Below are 22,585 nucleotides of genomic sequence, written 5' to 3' on the forward strand. Positions count from 1 at the left end.
CCAGAAGACAGTACTGCATATTCTCAGGTGGTGGCTAGAGCAGCACAATTCCACAATGTAAGCCTCCACTCAGAACAAGTCGAGGATGACTTTCTATTCAACACCCTCTCCGCCACCCACAGCTCCTACCAAAGCCTGCCTATGCTCCCTGGTATGCTTCGGCACTCAAAAGACATCTTTAAGGAGCCGGTCAAAAGTAGGGCAATCACACCAAGGGTGGAAAAAAAGTATAAAGCGCCTCCTACAGACCCTATTTTCATAACTTCACAGCTGCCACCAGATTCTGTCGTTGTAGGAGCAGCTAGGAAGAGGGCCAACTCACACACATCTGGAGATGCACCACCCCCAGATAAGGAAAGCCGCAAGTTCGATGCAGCTGGAAAGAGAGTCGCAGCACAAGCTGCAAACCAGTGGCGCATCGCTAACTCACAGGCACTTCTTGCGCGCTATGACAGAGCCCATTGGGATGAGATGCAACATCTCATTGAACATCTACCCAAAGACCTACAAAAGAGGGCAAAGCAAGTGGTTGAGGAAGGACAGAACATTTCAAACAACCAGATACGCTCCTCCATGGACGCAGCAGACACAGCTGCAAGAACAATAAATACATCTGTGACCATCAGAAGGCATGCATGGCTACGAACGTCTGGGTTTAAACCAGAGATTCAGCAGGCAGTTCTCAATATGCCATTCAACGAAAAAGAACTGTTCGGTCCAGAAGTGGACACGGCGATTGAGAAACTTAAAAAGGACACGGACACTGCTAAAGCCATGGGCGCACTCTACTCCCCGCAGAGTAGAGGAAATTACAGCACCTTCCGCAAAACACCCTTTAGAGGGGGGTTTCGGGGTCAGGCCACACAAGCCAGCACCTCACAGGCAACACCATCCAGTTACCAGGGACAGTACAGGGGAGGCTTTCGGGGCCAATATAGAGGAGGGCAATTCCCTAGGAATAGGGGAAAATTCCAAACCCCCAAAACCCCTACAACTAAGCAGTGACTCACATGTCACTCACCCCCTCCACACAACACCAGTGGGGGGAAGAATAGGTCATTATTACAAAGCATGGGAGGAAATCACTACAGACACTTGGGTTCTAGCAATTATCCAAAATGGTTATTGCATAGAATTTCTACAATTCCCTCCAAACATACCACCAAGAGCACAAAATTTATCAAAACATCATTCCGAGCTCCTGGAGATAGAAGTTCAAGCACTATTGCAAAAGAACGCAATCGAGTTAGTACCAAACACACAAATAAACACAGGAGTTTATTCACTGTACTTCTTAATACCAAAGAAGGACAAAACGCTAAGACCAATCCTAGACCTAAGAATACTAAACACATACATCAAATCAGACCACTTTCACATGGTCACACTACAAGAAGTGTTACCATTGCTGAAACTACACGACTACATGACAACATTAGACCTCATAGACGCGTATTTCCATATACCAATACATCCATCGCACAGGAAATACCTAAGGTTTGTATTCAAAGGAATACACTACCAATTCAAGGTACTGCCTTTCGGTTTAACAACCGCACCAAGAGTCTTTACCAAATGTCTAGCAGTAGTCGCTGCACACATCAGAAGGCAGCAAATACATGTATTCCCGTATCTAGACGACTGGCTAATCAAGACCCATTCGTTAATAACGTGCTCACACCACACAAATCAAATCATACAAACCCTCTACAAACTAGGGTTCACAGTCAACTTCGCAAAATCCAACATTCTGCCGCGCAAGGTACAACAATACCTAGGAGCCATAATAAACACAACAATAGGAGTAGCCACTCCAAGTCCACAAAGAATTCAAAATTTCAACAACATCATACAACGCATGTATCCAACACAAAAAATACAAGCAAAGATGATATTACAACTCCTAGGCATGATGTCTTCATGCATAGCCATTGTCCCAAACGCAAGACTGCACATGAGGCCCTTACAACAGTGCCTAGCATCACAGTGGTCACAAGCACAGGGTCACCTTACAGATCTGGTGTTAATAGACCGCCAAACTTACCTCTCGCTTCTATGGTGGAACAATATAAATTTAAACAAAGGGCGGCCTTTCCAAGACCCAGTGCCACAATACGTAATAACAACAGATGCTTCCATGACAGGGTGGGGAGCACACCTCGACCAACACAGCATACAAGGACAATGGAACGTACATCAAACAAAACTGCATATAAATCACCTAGAACTGCTAGCAGTTTTTCAAGCACTAAAGGCTTTTCAACCAATAATAGTTCACAAAAACATTCTCGTCAAAACAGACAACATGACAACAATGTATTATCTAAATAAACAAGGGGGGACGCACTCAACGCAATTGAGCCTGCTGGCACAAAAGATATGGCGTTGGGCAATTCACAACCAAATTCGCCTAATAGCACAATTTATCCCAGGAATTCAGAATCAACTCGCAGACAATCTCTCTCGAGATCACCAACAGGTCCACGAATGGGAAATTCACCCCCAAATTCTGAACACTTACTTCACGCTCTGGGGAACACCTCAAATAGACTTGTTTGCGACAAAAGAGAACGCAAAATGCCAAAACTTCGCATCCAGATACCCACACAGGCAGTCCCACGGCAATGCCCTATGTATCAACTGGTCAGGGATATTTGCCTACGCTTTTCCTCCTCTCCCTCTCCTTCCTTATCTGGTAAACAAACTCAGTCAAAACAAACTCAAACTCATATTAATAGCACCAACTTGGGCAAGGCAACCCTGGTACACAACGCTGCTAGACCTATCAGTAGTACCCCACATCAAACTGCCCAACAGGCCGGATCTGTTAACACAACACAACCAAACGATCAGACACCCAGATCCAGCATCGCTGAATCTAGCAATCTGGCTCCTGAAATCCTAGAATTCGGACACTTACAACTTACCCAAGAATGTATGGAAGTCATAAAGCAAGCCAGAAGGCCATCCACCAGGCACTGCTATGCCAGTAAATGGAAGAGGTTTGTTTGCTACTGCCATATTAATCAAATCCAACCATTACACGCAACACCAAAACATGTAGTGGGTTACTTGCTTCACTTACAAAAATCTAACCTAGCTTTCTCTTCCATTAAAATACACCTTGCAGCAATATCTGCATACCTGCAGCCTACCTATTCAACTTCCCTATATAGGATACCAGTCATTAAAGCATTCATGGAGGGCCTTAAAAGAATTATTCCACCAAGAACACCACCTGTTCCTTCATGGAACCTAAATGTTGTCTTAACTAGACTTATGGGTCCACCTTTTGAACCCATGCACTCCTGCGAAATACAGTTCCTAACATGGAAGGTTGCATTTCTTATCGCCATTACCTCTCTAAGAAGAGTAAGCGAGATTCAGGCGTTTACAATACAAGAACCTTTTATACAACTACACAAAAATAAGGTCGTCCTAAGGACTAATCCTAAATTTCTACCAAAAGTTATTTCACCGTTCCATCTAAATCAAACAGTGGAACTTCCAGTGTTCTTCCCACAGCCAGATTCCGTAGCTGAGAGGGCACTACATACTTTAGATGTCAAAGGAGCATTAATGTATTACATTGACAGAACAAAGAGCATCAGGAAAACTAAACAGCTATTTATTGCATTCCAAAAACCTCATGCAGGAAACCCAATATCAAAACAAGGTATAGCCAGATGGATAATTAAATGCATCCAAATCTGCTACCTTAAAGATAAACGACAACTGCCCATTACACCAAGGGCACACTCAACCAGAAAGAAAGGTGCTACCATGGCCTTTCTAGGAAACATCCCAATGCAAGAAATATGTAAGGCAGCCACATGGTCTACGCCTCACACATTCACCAAGCACTACTGTGTAGACGTGTTATCCGCACAACAAGCCACAGTAGGTCAAGCCGTATTAAGAACATTGTTTCAGACTACTCCCACTCCTACAGGCTGAGCCACCGCTTTGGGGAGATAACTGCTTACTAGTCTATGCAAAACATGCGTATCTACAGCGACAGATGCCATCGAACTGAAAATGTCACTTACCCAGTGTACATCTGTTCGTGGCATCAGTCGCTGTAGATTCGCATGTGCCCACCCGCCTCCCCGGGAGCCTGTAGCAGTTCGGAAGGTACCTTCAACTATTTGTATATATATTATTTTAACCTTAAATAGGTACATACTTAGTCACTCCATTGCATGGCCACTATTACTACAATACAACTCCTACCTCACCCTCTGCGGGGAAAAACAATCGAAGATGGAGTCGACGCCCATGCGCAATGGAGACAAAAGGAGGAGTCACTCGGTCCCGTGACTCGAAAGACTTCTTCGAAGAAAAACAACTTGTAACACTCCGACCCAACACCAGATGGCAAGCTATGCAAAACATGCGAATCTACAGCGACTGATGCCACGAACAGATGTACACTGGGTAAGTGACATTTTCATTAACACCTTTACTGTCCTGTAGCCACATGTGCATGTTTAGATTTCAGACCAATCACTTCCTGAAGAAGATATAAATGTATGAGCTCTGATTACCTGCAAATGGAAAAAACGCATTAAAGTATGCAAGTGCATTTGTCAAATAGGTTTTCCTAACTTTTCTGTCCTCCAAATAACAAGACATATGACCTGCCTGTACTGCTTTTTGATTACCCCTACCTTCACTTCTTGCTTCTGGGCCATTGCGTTCCCTTATTTCGCCCTTCAATTGGGCAACAAATGTTTGCAGTAGCCATTGAAAATAATGCTTCTAGGTCCCTGTAGGTAATGGTTGTTTTTAATTTTGAATTCTCATTTAAGCATTGTTTGGAAATTTGTCGGATGTTTATAGTGTTTTTAAACTGTACTTTGCCACCAAACTCAATAATATGTTACTACGTTCGTGCATAAATTTAATCAACTTTAACGCTTAATCCATATTGTTGTAGTTCATCAGGTCTAATAACCATCACATCAACATTAATTTTAATTCATCTTTAGGCTTATAGAAGTTCAATTTCTTTACTGAAATAATTGGGTATTTCTTGAGATCAATTAAAAATATTCATTCTTATCCCTACAAGTGGAATAATTGAGCAAATTCATATAATTTTAATACCCTTTGTTGAATGCTTCTTTTCAAAGGCCTACATACAGGTGGGAACATCGATAAAGCATTATGCTACCAAGAGGATTTTAAACCTATTTTTAAGTTTTGAATACCATCTTCTAACTAGCTGTCAAACCTCATCTGTATTACTCTCTCTGTAATTTGAACTCAGAATGTCAGATATAAAGAAAGACAACATCTGATATACTGTCCCAATGCTTTGGGTAAAGTAAAAAATATGTTTTGTACATTTGAATTTAACATCCAGTATAGAATGATCCTAATTCCACTGCAATAATTATTTGATGCAATTCTGTGGGTAAATAAACCTCAAACACAACATCCTTGATAACAAAAACAAAATAAGCCTTTGGCAGAGCAAACACAATGTAGCCACAGGATGGTACCATTATTCATTTCTAATTGTAAAACAGAATGTAAATGTTGCTGCTTCACCTCCAACTCAACGCTCTTCAACAGCACAATATAAAACTTATTTGCCATAGGTCAGAGATAAAATGGTAATAATTGTTTCTGTTTGTTTCTTATGCCCTACTCCTCATACGAAATTTGATAATTTTTCTTAGTTATGTGTGAGGACATTCGACCCCCAGCAGGTTTTTTTTTTAGCTCGCAGGCATTTGGCCTGTAAGGCCATTCTTCATTTGCACATTACGTTTGATTGTTTCAGATGTAAAACTGGAGAAGATTTCCAAATTATTTAAATCTACACAATGTCTCTAATCGCTATTCATTTAGAATGTAATCTTACTCATAGTACAGCTAACTGGGTTCCAAGATGTCAGCAGTATGTATGTACTGAAGGCCAGGAAAAATCAGAGCTTGTCATCTAGTCTACAGTGGGGGTTAAAACGTCCACTCCACAAAAGGTGGCTGGTTACTATACCAGTATGACTGCTTCATGCTTCCATTTCTCTTGGAGTTTATTTTGTTACTTTTCTGTGAAAATGCTGCTCATCTAAGCATGAAGCAGGAGACATGCGGTTCTGCAAGTACACCTTCAGGCTCCTAATCCTGCGTGTGTGAGTGTATCAAAAAAGGTTCTGCAACAGGGTAGGTCATATTTGTTTAAATAATGGACACAGTGAGGGGCTGATTTATGGAAAGTGGCGCTGCACCAAATGCAGCACCACTTTCCTTGTGCCTCTTGGCACCCCCTACCGCCACCATGTGTGTGCCATATTTAAAATACGGCGCACCATGGTGGAAGGTTGGGGGCAATAGTGTCATTTTTATGACGTCATTGATGTACTCTGCAGGAGTAGCACCAAAATATTGGTGCTACTCCTGCAGAGTACATAGGGGCCCATTCTTAAGAATGGAAACCCATTTTTAACGCCTGCTCTTGAGCAGGCGTTAAATGTGCCATAATAAATGCACCATTTCACCAAGGGAATGCCCCCTTTGCATATATTATGCCTGGCACATTCATAATGTAGCGCTAAGGGTTACAGAGTGGCGCAATGCATGCATTGCGCCACTCTGTAAATACAGCGCAGGTATTTTGGCCTTGTTGGGCCACATTAACATCAAAATAAATTACATTAATGTGGCGCAAGGTGGTTCTAGGGGCCTAAATGTTTTAGAGAGCGCTGTCTCTGACATTTTGACGCAGAGTGGAGTCTGTGCTACAAGGATTCAGACTAGTGGGCATGAGTTATAAAATTACTAAAAAGCCGACCTCAGTCACTCAACCATCGGGTGCGAGTACGCACATCAAATAGTCTTCAAATTTCCTAAGTACTGTGTGACACCTTCAAGAAGTTCACACTTTTTAACGTTTCATGGAGAGAGCAAGTTATACAGTTGTCTAACACAACTGATACAAATGTGAATAGAATAATACTTTCACTCAGTTACCTAGTGGGCACCCTAATATCACTACTGCTGTGGCTTTTTAACCAGAAGTTCCTTTTCAAAATGGACTGGAATTGCATAGTTCTATTGGAAGGATCCAACAAAAAGTCTCTCAGTACGCATATTTCTGTTGGCAGACACCCTCTGATTATCTCAAAATGCCACAAATGACCTGTGGCTATTTAAACGTTTTGGGAGTATGAACTAATGTCCTGGCTTCCCACAAGTTGTGAACAATGTGGATTGAGCATGGAGAACTGTGGATCTGATCTGATGCTAAAAAAGGCCACCAGGTACAGCAGCATTTGCACTATCAAAACGTATATTGTGCTGGAATCCAAAAATGAGATGGGGGGAATAAAGTGGACAGTATTTTCAGCAATGTTGCATTTGCATGACCTTTGTCACCCTAACAACATCTGCACCCTATTCTTAGGACAAATGCATGTTGGGATATCTACATTACAGTGTAGCTTTTCTTTTGTGGGATTAGAGCGGAACTGCACTTATAAATAAAAAATCTAGAGGAACTAGAAATAAGAACAAAGTCACCTTAAGTGTTTAGAAGGCCTCTCCTGTCCCCAGCGTGCTTGAGTTCACTTGATATCTATTTCAGTACATGTAGAAGGACTTACACAAGACCATTGGAAAGGTACAAGGTAGAAGCTGCAAGCAATCTTCTGTTACAGTTCTCCCAAAAAGGGCTTGCAAAACAAAGGTTCTCTTATTAATTAAGTCTGGGGCCTTAAAACCACTGTTGAAACTGTATGGAACACTTCTGGCTATTATTCTTGCCTGGTTGCTGTAGAACCTCCTCCCCATGGCTCATTGGCTCCTAAGAAGGCACATTACGTACCTTATGCTCTGACTGGGCAGGTCTACCTGGATGCAGCTAACACTGCGATGGACATTATTGGTGCTATTTAAACTGGTGCAGCTGCGAGTCTGGAGCAGATCTAATGCGGAAAGGCCCAGTGCTGACTTTCCCCTTACATTCTGTAATGAATTTCCAGATTCCCAGTTACTGTGTGGACTGCCATACATGAAGTACGACCCAACCCGCCTACTTCCCATAACATATGTAATGTATGAAGGAATGTCAAAACATAAATATGATTTATTTTGTCCTGTTTTCAACCATTGGTTTGTATTTGTGTCTGTGTTATAAAAGTACTCTTTAATTAAATAAAATACATCATTAAACATGCAACAGAATTAAACTATTACCTACTGACAAATTGTGGTGCGGTAGTTGCTTCAAAACCAATGGTAACATTGGGCTACCCCATGAATATTCAAATGTTTGATGAAGATAAAAACTACCATAGATAAATGGCAGAACACAGAGTGATACAAAAGTCCTGTAGTTTAAAATTAGCAAATTGTGTACCTTCGTAGTACCAGTCTCTTTAATATGATTAGTGGGGAGAAGAAGTACGGGTATGTACACAAACATATCATTTCGAATGTTCTATGTGTCTTTGTCTCAATGTTTGGAGTTGTGCGATTTCTAGAGCTTTTGGAATCTATACGGGAAATTGGCAGTGCTGACTAAGGATCAGGGATGCAGTTGTTTAATCTTTGCTTTTGATCCTCTAGGATGAGTGGAAGGTTCATTCACGACTTGGGATGTCCGCCATTTGCGCAGATCACATGGTCATTCCTCATGCCTTGGTGCAAGGTGTTTGAGTCCATGGCCTCACAGTGGCCATATTAGGATTATTTACTTCAATTTTGCACCTATTTAAAAACTGCTCTCTCTATGTCACGTTTAAACAATTGGAAATTGAGGCCATGTTTGGTAGCTGTTTAATTGTTTTTATTGCCTTTCCCACTGCCTGCATTATTATTAAATGGTTACTTTGCGGGGCATCTGACAGTACATTAATATATTTCCCCTCAGGTCAGTTAGTGGTGGTAATTAAGTGGCGTGACCAGGGACTTGTCATATGTTTTTTTTGTAATGTACAGTGTGTTCACTAGGCTGTGTGAACCTTCTACAGATTGTCAAGGTCAGGAATGTATCGAGTGGGAGTGTATTAAGAGCAAACCTTACATCATTAACAAACTGAAATTGATCACTCACAAAACATATGTTAAGTGACATCATGGGTGCATTTAAAAACTAAAACCAAGGAATCGGCAAATGTTGCTAATCATATCACTTTATTATATCATCAATCTCAGGAGTGAAAAGAAACTATTTCTTGGACACATGCCTCACATGAAATATATGTTCTCAGTATCAACACTCATTTGAGAGGAAACACTCAATTACTTCTATCAACAAGGCATTACATTGATACAGGACCCAACTAACTACAGCATAGAAAATGCGGTTCCGTCAATATCCACACTTCCTAGTGTTGATCCTGTTAGGGAGAAGCTTCACAAATATTACCATATTGTGAGGAATAAGGCCAGGCATGGTCCAGGTCTTGCCCGCAATTCCGCTGCGCAACTCTGCGGCGCTTTATGCGCACCACTGGTCATCTCCGCTTGTTCCAAGAATGGCCATCAGCGTCATCTGCCCTGTGGCAAAGCTCACGTGGCTGCAGGTTCAGGGCATTGGTGGACAAGATGCACTTATCAGGGCTATCCTATGAAGGGACTACGTTTCCCATGTTTTTAGAGGCGGTGGCCATCTTGGGGTGTGGCTGGCTTATAAAGCCCAGCCACACCCAAGCACATTGCTCACTATTTTGAAGACTTCGATGCAGCCAGACCTCGTGGAGGTTTCTCTGGAGAATTCCAGAGTTTCTGAATGGCAGAGTATCGTCTAACCAAAATCCATGGTGCATTCTGAAACGAGTAGGTCGTACTCGTAGCGGTAAGGCCTTTCTGAATCCAGGTTTGGAGGACGTTATTACTTCCAGAAGGTAACGCGCTTTTATGCACAGTAATTCGAGGTGTTTCCGTTCACAGATGTAAAGTGCTCTTTTGGCTCAGTAATGCAAAGCGTTTCAGTTCACAGAGTTAACACGCTTTGTGCACAAGTAATTCAAGGTGTTTCAGCGCACAGATGTAAAACGCTCTTTTGGCTCAGTGATTCAAAGTGTTTCAGTTCACAGAGATAATGCGCTTTGTACACAAGTAATTCAAGGTGTTTCCGCTCACAGTTGTAAAGCGCTCTTTTGGCTCAGTGATTCAAAGCATTTCAGTTCACAGAGATAACGCGCTTTGTGCACAAGTAATTCAAGGTGTTTCCGCGCACAGATGTAAAGCGCTCTTTTGGCTCAGTGATTCAAAGCGTTTCAGTCCACAGAGAACGCGCTTTGTGCACAAGTAATTGAAGGTGTTTCTACTCACAGATGTAAATTGCTCTTTTGGCTCAGTGATTCAAAGCTTTTATAGTTCACAGAGATAATGCGCTTTGTGCACAAGTAATTCAAGGTGTTTCTGTTCACAGATGTAAAACGCTCTTTTGGCTCAGTGATTCAAAGCATTTCAGTTCACAGAGGTAACGCGCTTTTGTGCACAGTACTTTAAAGTGTTTCCGTTCACAGAGATAAAGCGCTCTTTTGGCATAGTAACTCAAGGCGCTTCAGTTCCTAGATGTAAAGCGCTATTGGCATGATAACTCAGGCGCTCCAGTTCTTAGATGTACAGCGATCTTGGCATAATGATTTAGACGCTTTCGTTCCCAGATATAAAACTCTTCAATTCACAGGAGGAAAAGGTTCCTGGCATAATAATCTAAGTGATTTAGACTACTTGAGTAAAAGCGCTTCCTGGTGTTATTAAGTAAGGCGCTTTAGGTTTAATGAATAAAACCTTTTTGGCATTATTAATATGAATGTGAAAGTATTTTTTGGAGATAGACAAATCAAAGTTTTCATTGTTCTTTGAATAACTTAAGATATATGAAAAAAATACATTACATATGTTATGGGAAGTAGGCGGGTTGGGTCGTACTTCATGTATGGCAGTCCACACAGTAACTGGGAATCTGGAATTTCATTACAGAATGTAAGGGGAAAGTCAGCACTGGGCCTTTCCGCATTAGATCTGCTCCAGACTGAATAACTTAAGATATATGAAAAAATCCCGTATTTGAGATTTTCTAAGTCTTGATCAAAGGTTTATGTTGTGAATAAATAAATGTTACAGGATTGAAATTCTGTGTATAATCATAGTTCAACGTTCTTGCCAACTCTTGAATCTGAGGTTGTGTTTTACAAGGGGCTTCGCCCTCATTTCAGAAGAGGTCTCCACCTGATATCTCAGAGACACATTTAGGGGGTGATTCTAAGTCTGGCGGGCGGCAGAGGCCGCCCGCCAGACTTCCCCCTCCAAAATACCGCTCCGCGGTCGGAAGACCGCTGAGGGTATTCTGGGTTTTGCACTGGGCTGGCGGGCGACCGCCAAAAGGCCGCCCGCCAGCCCAGTGCAAAACTACCTTCCCACTAGGACGCCGGCTCCGAATGGAGCCGGCGAAGTGGGAAGGTGCGACGGGTGCAGTGGCACCCGTCGTGAATTTCACTGTCTGCAATGCAGACAGTGAAATTCTTTGTGGGGCCCTCTTACGGGGGCCCCTGCAGTGCCCATGCCATTGGCATGGGCACTGCAGGGGCCCCACGACAACCCATACCGCCATCCTGTTCCTGGCGGGCGAACTGCCCGCCAGGAACAGGATGGCGGTATGGGCTGTCAGAATCCCCATGGCGGCGCAGCAAGCTGCGCCGCCATGGAGGATTCAAATGGGCAGCGGAAAACCGGCGGGAGACCGCCGGTTTTCCACTTCTGACCGCGGTCAAACCGCCGCGGTCAGAATGCCCAGCGGGGCACCGCCAGCCTGGGTTAGAATGACCCCCTTAGTCAGGAGTCCATAAATGATTTACATTTCTATGAATGAGTAAAGGCATATTGTTCTAACCCTTCCTTTCAGATCTCTCTCCCTGGTGTTCCCTTCCCTAATTCCCTTCCCCCCGACTGTGATCACCATAACTCTGGGCTATAATAGCTTTCTTAGTTGGTGTCGCCGGGAGGTGGGCCTTTTGTTCAGCGACGTGCAGATTGCGAGGAAAGGACCCCGTGACACATATCCAGATGAAGAGGAATTCATCACGAGTCCAAATTTTAAATTAATTGTCTTTATTGCACCTCCAAAATTCCTTTAAGAGCACGCAAATCAGCCAACGTGTTTCCTCCTACACAAGGAATTCCTCAGGGCTCATTTATCTCAAATTGTGAGAAGCAAACAACAAAACTGTTCGTATTTTTCATTTTACATTCCTAATATAAATATATAGATAAGTAGTTTTTGTTTCCACATAAGATCAACCTTTGTCAACAGCAAATTGTGTCTACCTACTTTCACATGATAGTTTTCCTGGAATCAGCCTGTCACTATTTTCGTGCCCCAATTTAATCCTTTATCCTGTCACTTCTGGGGCTCAGAAGGTAATCAGCAAATGTTGCTAATCTTATTACATTATTATATTCATCACCTTTAAACCTTCCTCCCAGATGTAACTCACTATGGGCATGGATTGTACACTCTTTTAAAATCAGAGGAAACAGTCCATTTTTTTAGATGGCATGGGTAGCGCAAATCTTTTCGCTGTCCTTTCAAGCAAATTATGGAAACCCCCAATGTCTCTTAGGGGTACTCCTCGCTGATCTGGCTGAAGACGTAGATCTCAGTACTGGAGTGGAAGGATGAGGTAAGGACGGTGGAGGTTCAGTTGGAATTTTTTCAAACTGTCATGTTGACAGAATCCTCCTTTTGTAGTCAGACAACATAAGTTGGAGATCAGTAATAAGGGAACTTGGAATACACACCATATCCTCTGGCACACCTCGTTGGTATCACTGAGGAGTATAATATTGTTGATCATACTCGTTTTCCTCTTGATATTTAACCTAGAGCTGAGAAGGACTATGAGCCGCCCCAAATGGCCCATCGCCATCCAAATCTTCTTCCAATAGATGGGCTGGGAGTAAGGGCGTGATTTTACTTGGAGACATGATGTGTGGTGTTAATTCCTCTTTTCTGCTTGAAGCCTAAATTTTTCTTCTTGTCAACGGTGTTGTCGACCGTGCCGTCAGCGAGGTTATCGCATCCACAATCGTAACACATCCACAACCCCTTCTGGACCACTGCAACCCACTGGGCTGAATTATTTACTCAATGTAGCAGTTTAACAACATCTGGCACATAATGACAAGATGCCTTCCAGGGGTTTGTAAAGCTAGTGACCAGCTTTGAGATATAACTATAAGCCACATGACTCACTGGGAAATTTGGGTAATTAAGGCAATGTTGAGGTGAAGTTAGAGGAAAGTTAAACCTCTGTTGGACTAATGATATGGCTGAAATAATGGTTATACTGTGTAGTGAATTAAACATTTCAAAATTAAGATGGAAAGACGTAGATGTCAATTGTTGCAAATTTGTGGCAAACTAAAGGTCTTGTTGAAGAAAAAGAGTGGGGAATTAAAGGTAATACCATATTTTATCATTTTTCCCTTAAGTAATGTAACATAATGGTACTATCGAAAAGAGGAGTACAATACCGAAGAATGATTTGCCAAGAATTTTTTTCCATGCCATTGACTGTATGATCCCTGTTGGTATATTGCTGTTTCCTCCAAGAGACAGCCACCTGTTGAAGATGGGTAGAATATGCTTTGTGAAAGTAAACATGTTATGCCGGTTTGTATAGGCACTAATCATCCGATATGGTATCCAGGCTCTAGGGCAGTTGTGTAGGTGTGTGGTCCTCAAGGTGCTTATACGAAGAGACAGCTGTGAGGAGGATTCTTTGATGTGCTGAAGGAGGTTGTTCCAAGACTTGTGTGTGATTTAGGAGAATAAGCGACCTCTTTTGCAGATGCAGGGAGTGTATGAGAGTGAGGCACAGCATAAGCAGGGTTGGTGTTGTAAGTAAGGCACATGAAGTACATTTTTATATCAACAGGCCTTATTCCTTGTTAATAGGCGAGAATAATATTACAGTTAAACATTGATATACTTGTTAAGAATATTGTAACATAGTATAATTATTAGGCCTTTAAATATGTTTATATACTAAACTTATATAGTTGTTAAAATGTAAATATTGAAAATGGTACAGTCCTGACTCACCTTAGAATGCAATGATTGATGGTCTAGCTCGGAGTCCAGGTTAGAATGTTGAGTGAGGAGCTCATCAGATGGCTTGATGAAGAGTTTGTGAATAAAGTACCTATCTTGTAGTATTGTCTCCTGTCTATAATTACAATAAAATAATTGGCGACGAGGATGGGATACTGCGCAGGGGGCAGTTGAACTCTTCACCCCTGGTGCTGGTGTAAGGAGAATTGCTGATTTGGAGCCATCCTGTGAGTAAATTCACCCTGAACTGCTGGGTCACTGAGACAGCCAGGACATCCTATATTTATTCGTTGGTGACAGAACCATCATATATAGCAAGTGAATGAACTAAAATATGCAGCGTTAAACTGTGAGCTCGAAAAGCTAAGTAGGATGTCAATCTGCCTGGTGTGGTGATCGTCTCATATATACCAAGTATAGCAGTTGTGTGAAGTTCTTCAAGTGTGAGCGTTTGAGATCGTCAGCTGCGTGGCAAATTGGTTTCCAGCCGCGTGTGAAGCTGAAAAGGAGAAGTGTTTGGCTGTGCGGCATTGTACCCGGAGCTGCGCGAGGTACCGGAGGAGAGAGAAGGCAAGAGGAGGCCAGCCGAGCGGCTAGGTGACTGAAGCCGTGTGCGTAGCCGGAGGAGAAAGACGTCCACGTTAGTGACATTCCGGACGTGTTGTCTTCGGGGAAGCGCTGTCAGTGCTTGCGGTGTTCTTCCAACAGCGTCAGTACGCTGTGTTGAAAAGGCGGCAGTGCCGTCAGAGTTTGGCAGTGCTCTTTCAACAGCGTCAGTACGCTGTGTTGGAATGGGGGCAAATAAGGAGAGAAGGCAGAAAAACAACGAATTGTGAAGTGTGGACGAGTAGACCGGAGGCAGTCACTGAAGTGTGGTGCAACTGACAGAGTTGGGCGGAGCCAGGACATAGGAAGTCCTAATAAAAACAAGCGTGAGGCATATTTTTATGGCACTGCTAGGTATGAAAGACTGATAACTTCAAGTATTTTCCTTTTCTTTTCTCCTCCAAAATGTATTAAGTATTACACAAGTGTGTCGTGTGTGTGGGACAAAGTGAATTTATAAGTAGAGAAAAAAAAAAAAAACTACTTGTATAGTTACATTTTAGTAATTGTAATAGCAACTGTGATGAGTTCAATGTTGTTTATTCACTAGTTTACAGGCTGGAAAGTTAACAAGTTCTAGAAAATATAAACTAAGTTTAGCATTCAGAGTAATAATAAAAGGGTATCTAATTACATAGGCATTAACATAACATGGCTGCTGCAAGCATGAACCAACCCCCACCATTCCTAAATGAAGTAGGCGAGCCGAGTGTACTTTGGAAGGATTGGATAAAATTGTTCGAATCATATATAATTGCCATTGGGGGTGAGAATTTTTCATCATTACGGAAGCAGCATATTCTTTTACATAATCTAGGAATACAAGGTAGGAAGGTTTACGATAATCTACCAGATCCTGAGGATGAAGGGGAAGAAGGAGAAGACCTGGATGAATATGAAAAGACTCTTAAAAAAATAGAGGATCATTTTGGACTAAGAATTAATGTTGTACTGGAAAGTCATACGTTTTTTTCTAGAGCACAAGGTAAAGATGAAAGAGTGTCAAGCTATATAGCTTGTTTGAAGGGTCTGGCAACCACTTGTGATTTTGGGAGCCTTGCGGACTCATTAATAAGAGACCAATTAGTTAGATGCACCAATAATAACAAAGTGCAAGAAAAATTATTAATATTAAACCCCTCGTTAAAGGAAGCAATTGAAATTGCCAAGAGCATCGAGCATACAGCAGAATGCATGAGTTTGATTAAAAATACCATGACGGTGGATGAAGTGAGGGAAGTTAAGGTTTGTTCCAAACAGGATTATAGAGAATCGAAACGAGAAGAAGAATGTAAGGTCCAGGAAGTATTACATAGGAAAAGTCCTATAGATAACACATAAAATAGGTGTTATAGGTGTGGGAATAACAAACATTTAGCAAATAACCCAGACTGTCCTGCTAGGAGCTGCATATGCAGGAGATGTGGAGCCAGGGGTCATTATGCTAGAATGTGTAAAGGTGAAAAACATGAACAAGGAAGTAAGAGAACTGTGCACAAGGTAGAAGAGGGTCAAGACTACCATAGTAAATTTGTGTTACAAATGAAGAATAGTAGCGGAACAAAAAGTATGAATGAAATTTACCCTTCATGTGACATTATTTTAGAGAGTGAGAGTGTTCCCAGATTCGTGCTCTCCGTTCACAATTATAAATTATGATATGTATGAAAACAAATTCAAGACGAAAGGATATATTTTGCAACCGGCGGATATATCCCCAAGTGGGTATAACAATGATCCAATACCATTGGAAGGAATGATGAATATGCAAATAACATTCAAGGATAGACAGATTAAAGGTAAAGTTTATTTTACCAGGAAGGGATCTAGTCTTCTTGGTTGAAAACATCAAAAAGAATTAGGCATACGACTTGACCCTAATCTAGAAGAACCAGTACTAGTAGTGGAAAATCTTAATAAGAACCATGAAATATGTAAGGAGTTCCCTAACGTATTTGATGACAGACTTGGCCGTTTGATTAACTACCAACACAAGATTATTGTGAAAGATGGAGCAATCCCTGTCGCTCACAAGGTGAGATCCATCCCACTCCTCATGCGTGAACCTTTAAAACAGGAGTTGAGTAGATTGGAACAACTGGGTGTGATTGAACCAATTGAAATTTCATTATGGCTAGCTCCGATTGTTGTGGCCCGAAAACCTAATGGAAAAGGTATACGTGTATGTGTAGATCTCAGAGACTTAAATGCTAACATTTGGGTGGAAAGATTCCCTTTGCCTAAGATTAATAAAATGTTGAGTACAATGGGCCCGGCAAAAGTTTTTAGTGTCATTGTCCTTTCATCAGCATATCACCAAGTTGAATTGCACCCCTCTTCGCGTTCGCTCACCTCTTTTATCACACCGTTTGGTGATTTCAGGTATTGTAGAATGCCGTTCGGACTAGCGTCCGCTGCGGCTGTGTTCCAGCGTATCATGCAAAATATCCTGAAAGACATCAACCATGTTCTATGTTTCCAGGATGACATGTTGATTTACGGCAATAGCAAACAAGAACATAATGACACTCTAAGAGAAGTATTCAAAGTTTTGTGTCAGGCCGGAATGACTATTAAAAAGGAAAAATGCTGTTTTGGAGTAGAGTCTGTAGAATATCTAGGTCATAGAATTTCAAAGGAAGGGGTCCATCCTAAATATGATTTAGTCGAAGCAGTAAGAGAAGCTGTGGCTCCTACCAACAAACAGGAACTCAGATCTTTCCTAGGTCTGGCTGAATATATGGCTAAATTTGTACATAATTTCGCCATGGTTACAGCACCCATGAGGAAGTTGTTAAAAAAAGATGTGCAATTTGTATGGAATGTAGAATGTCAACAGGCATTTAACATGATCAAGGAAGCAATATATAATTCTCCACATTTGGGAATTTTTGATTCCAAGCATAAAACTTGGGTGACCACGGATGCCAGTGGTCAGGGATTGGGTGCAACCCTATCCCAATGTGTTGACGGGCAAGACAAGATTGTTGCTTTTGCATCTAGAGCATTGTGTGGTGCAGAAGGGAACTACTCGACCATTGAAAGGGAGGCGCTGGCCTGTTTTTGGGCTGTAAATCATTTCAAATTCTTCCTTTGGGGTTTACCATTCACAATAAGAACTTACCATAAACCATTAGTCAACGTATTTACCACTCAAGGTAGAGAACGTGCCACTCCTCATATTGCGAAGTGGATATTAGGTCTTGGAAGCTATCATTTCGAAGTGGTATATGTTCCTGGTAGCAAAAACACAATAGCTGACTACCTGTCCAGGTCCACGAAGCAAAATACAGAAAATACTGTTGAGCAGGAGTATAGGAAGGAAATATTAAATCCCGAACCTATACTGTGGGTGGAACTGGCAAGTTTAACTAAGGAGGAATGGGTAAAAGAAACCAGTGAAGACAATGTACTGAATCTACTGAGAGGGACAATTATCAACGGGTGGCCCAATACATTAAAAGATGTGGAGGATGACCTTAAGGGATACTGGGATATCAGATCAGAACTTCATATTTCTGATAATTTAATCATGAGAGGGGAGAGAGTCATACCTCCGGAGAAATTGTGGAACAAGCTAATAGAGTTAGCACATGAAGGTCATTTAGGGAGGAGCATGACGAAAAATAAATTAAGAGCTACATACTGGTTCCCAAAAATGGATGGGTTAGTAGAAAACTCTGTGAGAGAATGCACAACATGTGCACTTAGTGATAGAACCAACCTAACACGCAAAGCTCCATTGTCACCAATGAGTGTGCCGCTTAAACCGTGGGACAAACTAGGGTTGGACATTATAGGACCAATTGATCACCTAAGTTGCAAGAGAAAATATGTTTGTGTCTTAATTGATTATCATTCTCATTGGACATTATCCAAAATAGTAAATCAAATCACGACGAGGGATGTGATCTTATTCTTAACTGAATCCTTTATGAGTGAAGGAGTTCCCACCACATTAGTGACAGATAATGGTGTGCAATTTACATCGGATACTATGAAAGTTTTCTTGAATAACTGGGGCATTCGTCAATTTAGGACTGCCTTATATAACCCTAAGGCAAATGGGTTGGTGGAGAGAATGAACAGAATGTTCAAGGAATGCATTCAGGGAGCGAAGGTGTCAAGGAAGCCATGTGAGGATGCGCTAAGACAAATGTTATGGGCTTATCACACCACACCTGATGCAGTCACAAGTGTATCACCATTTCAATCCTTGAAAGGTAGACACCCTGGTACTAAACTGAATCCTAACTGGTTGAAGGGTGGTGAACAAGTACATGAGCAGAAGGAGGTGAGTGCTGAATGTGTTAAGCGTAAGTAAGAAAAATACAGGAATTGGTACAATGATAAATTTGGCACTAAAGAAAGGTTTTGGCAAGTAGGACAAAGAGTGAAAGTCAGACTCCCTGATAAGTTGCAACATGGAAATAGTAAATTCTCAGATCCACTCAGAATCAGAGAAATGTTTAAATATGTTGTCAGATTAGAGGATGGCAAATGCTGGAGCATGGACCGAATAGTGCGCCATCAGGAGTCGAAGAACGATGAGAGAGAAAGGTTAACTACAGCAAATGATTCCTCTGATCTGGCGGACCAACGATGTAGCACTCATATCAGAAGAAGCCCTGCATGGTGTAAGGACTTTATCTTCTCTCGCTAAGGAGGGGAGATATGTTGTCAGTAAGGCACATGAAGTAAATTTTTATATCAACAGGCCTTATTCCTTGTTAATAGGCGAGAATAATATTACAATTAAACATTGATATACTTGTTAAGAATATTGTAACATAGTATAATTATTAGACCTTTAAATATGTTTATATACTAAACTTATATAGTTGTTAAAATGTAAATATTGAAAATGGTACAGTCCTGACTCACCTTAGAATGCGATGATTGATGGTCTAGCTCGGAGTCCAGGTTAGAATGTTGAGTGAGGAGCTCATCAGATGGCTTGATGAAGAGTTCGTGAATAAAGTACCTATCTTGTAGTATTGTCTCCTGTCTATAATTACAACAGTTGGACTAGTCTTGAGGGCAATCAGGCAGTGCCTGATGGACTGACCTGAGATATCAGTATGTGGCCTGTGGTGTAGGGCTTTGTATATGTGCATGAGAAGTCTGAACTGGCTGCACTTGTGAATGAGGAGCCAGTGAAGCTTCCTGAGGTGCAGTCTGATGTAGGTGCAACGGGGAGGTCGAGTATGATTCTTGAGGCTGACATTAAAAAAAATCAAATTTAACCTTTTAGTTCAGAATTGTTGTGACGTGCTGATAGATTTCTGTTATCTTGCCATGAGCTACAGCATATGTTTAGAAAGAATGCTACCACAAATGTTTCTATTTGGATCATAAAAATAAATTGTCCAGGAAAGAAAATTCAAGACAGAAAGATAACAAAATGCAGCTATCACTGTAAGTGATTAGGTGGTAGTTGTGTTATGCTGAGCTAGCTGCTTTTCGCAAGCAGTGTGACGTCACAACTCAAGTGAAGTGAAAAGGCAGGTGCGGATCTCTAAAACAAAAAACAAGACGTCACTGGCAGGTTAGCAAAGGCATTGTCCTCTGCCTCCCTAGTTGACTGGCAGAAGGTTCACTTGTATCTAAATATGGCCCTAAAGCTCCGTCAGCATAAGCTGGTAGACATTCTTGAGCAGTTACCACAGTCACTGGAGTTAACGGAAGAGGCAGCAGCCTCTGGGCAACAGTTCAATTTACCAGTAACAGAGGGACGAACCAAAGGGCTGCATACCACTATGGCTATTCCAATGTGTCCCTCTCGGGGTTAGGACACAAGCTGTTGCTTATAACTGATCCCAGATTAGCAAAATGGCAGACACGAAGTTGGAGCCTGATGCCAGTGGGCATTAGCCTGGTGATAAAATTTACAAAAGTATTTCTACATATGTGCAAACATGTATCTCTCTGCACAAGGTCTAACAGTACCTGAAAAGAGTTATTGCTATGGCTAGTGGAGCTGTCTTTTCTCGTCATTTACACACATACCAAATACTGCAGGAGAGGAACCCATCCATCTTTGGACAATGATGGAGGGGTGCAGATGCATTTTCACCACCATGAGGCAGGCAATGAAAAGAAAGGTTCCAGCGGGTTGAGGAAGGTATTGTAGGTCTTTCAAGTAAATATTTACTGCAGAGAATGTTGGGTGGCAAACTTGCTAAGGTTGTTATTGTAGAGAGTAAGAGAAAAGGTTTCTTGTGTTCCCCGAGATTTTATCTGCAAGCTCTCAGGTGCAGAAAATGGATGAGGATGTCCATTCTGTGATAAAGCCCAGGTGGTTGATTAGTTTTAAAAGGTTTTCCCTTTTAAAACAAAACTAAGTTGGAAAGAGACAAACTTAGGTGTTTTCTCGAAAAGTACAAGTCAGCCATTAGGTTAGCTAAAACAAAATACTATTCTAATGCCATTAGAGAGGTGATTAATGTCCCGAAAGAACTGTTTAAAACAGTACTCGCCTTGACTTCTACTACTGGACCTCTTGTTCTAGAGAACTCCCCCTTGTTCTGTCAAAAGGTAGCTGACTTTAAAAAAAAAAAATTGTCAATCTGCAGGCAGATTTTAGGACTCTCCCCCAGATTTAGAGGAGGACAGGGAAGAGGCTATGTCACAATTTGACCAGGGAAACCATTTACATTGTTTCCAATATCTCTCTGTTAATAAAATTGTAGAACTTCTGTTGTCGGTTAAATCCGGCTCCCCCAATGATCCCTTTCCGCCGCGCATCTTAAAACTAGCTGCTACCCTCATTGCCTCTGCTCTGGAACCAGTGTTTGCGGAGGTCCTGCAGGAAGGCGGTTTCCCTGCGAATTGGAAAGAATCTATTGTTATTCCTCTCACTAAAAAAACCTGGTAAAGACGCAGCAGACCTTTCAAATCTGTGCCCGATTTCACTTTTACCCATCCTAGCAAAGATCCTAGAAAAACACCTTAACATGGAGCTTGCTGACTTTCTTCAAGCAAATGGAAGATTGGATCCCTCTCAACATGGTTTTGGGCATGCCCATAGCACAGAATCAGCACTAAATTCTACATCCAACATGATTCACAGAAGAGTGGACAAGGGAGAAGGTACCATCTTAGTTCTACTTGATTTGTCCGCTGCCTTTGACACTATTTCTCCATTAATCCTGCACCAGCGCCTACATCAGGCAGGTGTGAGGAGCAAGGCTTTGAGTTTACTCAGATCCTTTCTCACTGATAGAACTATTACGGTGGCCTGTTGGGAGCAGCAAGCTACTCCCTTTCAACTTCCTTGTGGAGTGCCGCAGGGCTCGTCCCTTAGACCAACTCTTTTTAATCTGTACATGGCACCCTCAGCCAGCCTGGTACGCTCATTCGGTTTCCAGATTGTATCTTACGCTGACGACACACAGTTGATTATTCTTATTGCTCACAACTGGGAGGAATCAAGAGAGAAATTCCGACTTTGTAGGTCAACGATTAATAACTGGATGGCTAGTAATTGGCTTAAACTCAACGGTGATAAGACCAAAATTATTCGCTTCGGTCGCAATAACATTCCCTGGGATAGTAGTTAGTGGCCAGAGGCTTGCGGGGGATGCCCACTTCCTTGCCCCTCGGCCAAAAATCTTGGTATTATATTTGATACATCCCTTTCCTTTGAGCCACAGATTTATCAAACTACTAAAGTTTGCTTTTGGACCCTGAAAACCCTCAGGAAAATCATGCATCTTTTGGAGGGTGATTTGAGAATTCCTGTTGTATTGGCTTTAGTCACTTCAAGATTAGATTATTGCAACGCTCTTCCGTTAAATGGAAACAAAACCTCCCTTCACAAACCTCAGATTATTCAGAACACTGCGGCTCGCCTTAATTTTGAATCTTCCACGATCCTCCTCTGCCAGTAGCAGCCTTACA

Source organism: Pleurodeles waltl, chromosome 12 (genome assembly GCF_031143425.1).
Source record: "Pleurodeles waltl isolate 20211129_DDA chromosome 12, aPleWal1.hap1.20221129, whole genome shotgun sequence".
NCBI classification, from domain to species: domain Eukaryota; kingdom Metazoa; phylum Chordata; class Amphibia; order Caudata; family Salamandridae; genus Pleurodeles; species Pleurodeles waltl.